Raw genomic sequence first — 3,030 nt, 5'->3', positions numbered from 1 at the left:
ATTCCACCCTCCTCCCTGACCTATCATCTTCATCCCCTCCTCCACTCACCTATTGTACTCTATGCTATTTTTCCCCCACCCCCACCCTCCTCTCACTTATCTGTCCACCCTTCAGGCTCTCTGCCTGTATTCCTGATGAGGGGCTTTTACCCGAAACGTCGATTTTACTGCTCCTCGGATGCTGCCTGAATTGCTGTGCTCTTCTCGCACCACTAATCCAGAATCTGGTTTCCAGCATCTGCAGTCATTGTTTTTACCTAAGAATACCCACATGCCATGGAAGAATAGATTTAGCAAAATATTTTGCGCATGTCAAAGATAAACCCACCTACCCATCCTTCACCTGGTGGCACAGTCTCTGACATGCACCCAGTATATCCACATCACCCCACAGTCTCAATCCTGCACATGCTACCCCCCTAATCCCTCCAAGGATTGGAGGAAAAGGAACCTTCTCCAGAGGAGGAAAGGTAGATGGAAATGACCTAGGAAATGGTCATGTGGCTGCAGGGATGGTGCAGGAGGGAGGGTTTCAGGTACTTGGATAATTGGGGCCCATGCTAGGGAAGGTCAGACCTCTACAAACAGGACAGTCTTCACTTGAACCAGAGGAGTACTAATGTCCTGGGTGGGAAATTTGCCGATGCTATTCGGGTGGGTTTGAACTAGCTCAGTAGGAGGATGGGATCCTGAAGTATAGTTCCAGTGCACAGGAGGATGAGAGTAGGGAGAACATGGACAGGATTTCATGGTCACAGGAATGTGGTGGCAGACAGCAAGTTGGTTTGAAGTGTGTCTACTTCAGCACCAGAAGTATCCAAAATAAGGTAGGTGAGCTGGCAGCATGGATAGGGACCTGGGACTTGGATGTTGTGGTCATTTTGGAGGTATGGATAGAGCAGGGTCAGGAATGTGTGTTGCAGGTTCCAGTGTTTAGATCTTTCATTAAGAACAGGCAAGGCGGTAAAAGAGGGGGAGGTGTGGCCTTGTTAGTCAGGGATAATATAATGGTGGCTGAAGGAACTTTTGATGAGGACTCGTCTACTGAGATAGTATGGGCTGAGGTTAGAAACAGGAGAGAAGAGGTCACACTGCTGGGAGTTTTTTTATAGGCCTCCACAGAGTTCCAGGGATGAGGAGAGGATTGGCAAAATTATTCTGGGTAGGAGTGAAAGGAACAGGGTGGTCATTATGGGGTCTTTAACTTCCCCAACATTGACTGGAAATGCTATACCTCTCGTACGACGGATGGATACATTTTTGTCCAATGTGTGCAAGTGAGTTTCCAGACACAGTATGTCGAAGGGCTGACAAGAGGGGAGGCCACACTGAATCTGGTGCTTGGTAATGAACCAGACCAGGTGTTTGATTTAGTGGTAGGTGAGGACTTTGGAGAGAGTGACCATAACTCAGTTCCATTTAGTTTAGTGATGAAAAGGGATAGATACATGCCACAGGGCAAGAGTTATTGATGCGGCAAGGCAATTATAACATGATTAGGCAAGACTAAGGATGCACAGAATGGGGTAGCAAAATACAATGGGTGGGGACAATCACAATGTGGAGCTGGTTTAAGGAACAGATATTGCAATTCCTTGAGAGGTATGTCCCAAGTCAGACAGGAAGGAAGTGATAAGGTAAGGGAACCATGGTTTACTACAGAAATTGCACCTCTTGTTAAGCGGAAGAAGGATGGTTATGTGAAAATGAAGTGAGATGGTTCAGATGAGGCGATGGCAAGTTACAGATTAGCAATGAAGGATTTAAAGAGACAGTTAAGAAGAGCAAAGAGAGGATATGAGCAGTCTTTAGCAGGTAGAATAAAGGAGAACCCTGAAGCTTTCTATAGGTATGAGAGGAATAAAAGGATGACTAGGGGAGGGAGACGGCCAATCAAAGACAGAAGTAGGAAGGTGTATGTCACCCTGTGGAGATCAGAGAGGTGCTAAATAAATATTTCTCAACTGAGAAAAGGAAAGGAAAGGAAAATATTGTAGAGGAGAAGACCGAGATAAGTGATATTAGACTAGAAAGGATAGAGGTTATTAAGGAAGAGGTGTTATCAATTCTAGAAGGAGTAAAAGTAGACAAGTCCCCTGGGCCAGATGGGATTTATTCAAGGATTCTGTGGGAAGCTAGGGAGAAGAGGTTGGAGACTTTGGCTTTGATCGTTGAGTTGTCATTGTCTGCAGATTTAGTACCAGAGGACTGAAGGATTGCAAATGTTGTGCGCTTGTTCAAGAAGGGCAGTCAAGATGATCCAGGTAATTATAGATCAGTGAGCCTTACATGTAGTGTAGGAAAAGTTTTGGAAAGGATTATAAGAGATAGGACTTATAATCATCGAGCAAGCAACAATTTGATTTCAGATAGTCAACGTGGTTTTGACAAAGGGAGGTTGTATCTCAAAAACCTCATTTGTTGAGAAGGTGCCCAAGCATGTGGATGAGGATAGGGCAGTTGATGTGGTGTGCATGGACTTCTGTAAAGCCTTTGATAAGGTTCCACATGGTAGATTGTTGGAGAAAATGCAGAAGCATGGGATTGAGGGTGATTTAGTGGTTTGGATTAGAAAATGGCTTTCTGAAAGATGGCAGCAAGTGGTGGTGATGGAAAATATTCAGCCTGGAGTCTGGTTACTCGTGGTGTGCCACAGGGGTCAGTTTTGAGACCACTGCTGTTTGTCATTTGTATAAATGATTTAGACGCAGGCATAGGTGGGTGGGTTAGTAAATTTGCAGATGACTCTAAAGTCGGTGGAGTAGTGGACAGGGTGGAACAATGTTGCAGGTTGCAGAGGGACTTGTTTAAACTGCAGAATAGGGCTGAGAGGTGGCAAATGGAGTTCAATGTAGATAAATGTGAGGTGATTCACTTTGGGAAGAATAACAGGAAGGCAGAATACTGGGTCAATGGAAAGATTCTTGGTAGTGTGGATGTGCATAGGGATCTTGGTAAAGGGACGGCTGGAAAATGGGAAGCCTTCAGAAATGAGATAACAAGAATCCAGGGAAAGTATATTCCTGTCAG

The sequence above is a fragment of the Chiloscyllium plagiosum genome, chromosome 4 (assembly GCF_004010195.1).
Source record: "Chiloscyllium plagiosum isolate BGI_BamShark_2017 chromosome 4, ASM401019v2, whole genome shotgun sequence".
Classification (NCBI taxonomy): Eukaryota; Metazoa; Chordata; class Chondrichthyes; order Orectolobiformes; family Hemiscylliidae; genus Chiloscyllium; species Chiloscyllium plagiosum.
Note: the sequence above shows the minus strand (reverse complement) of the source record.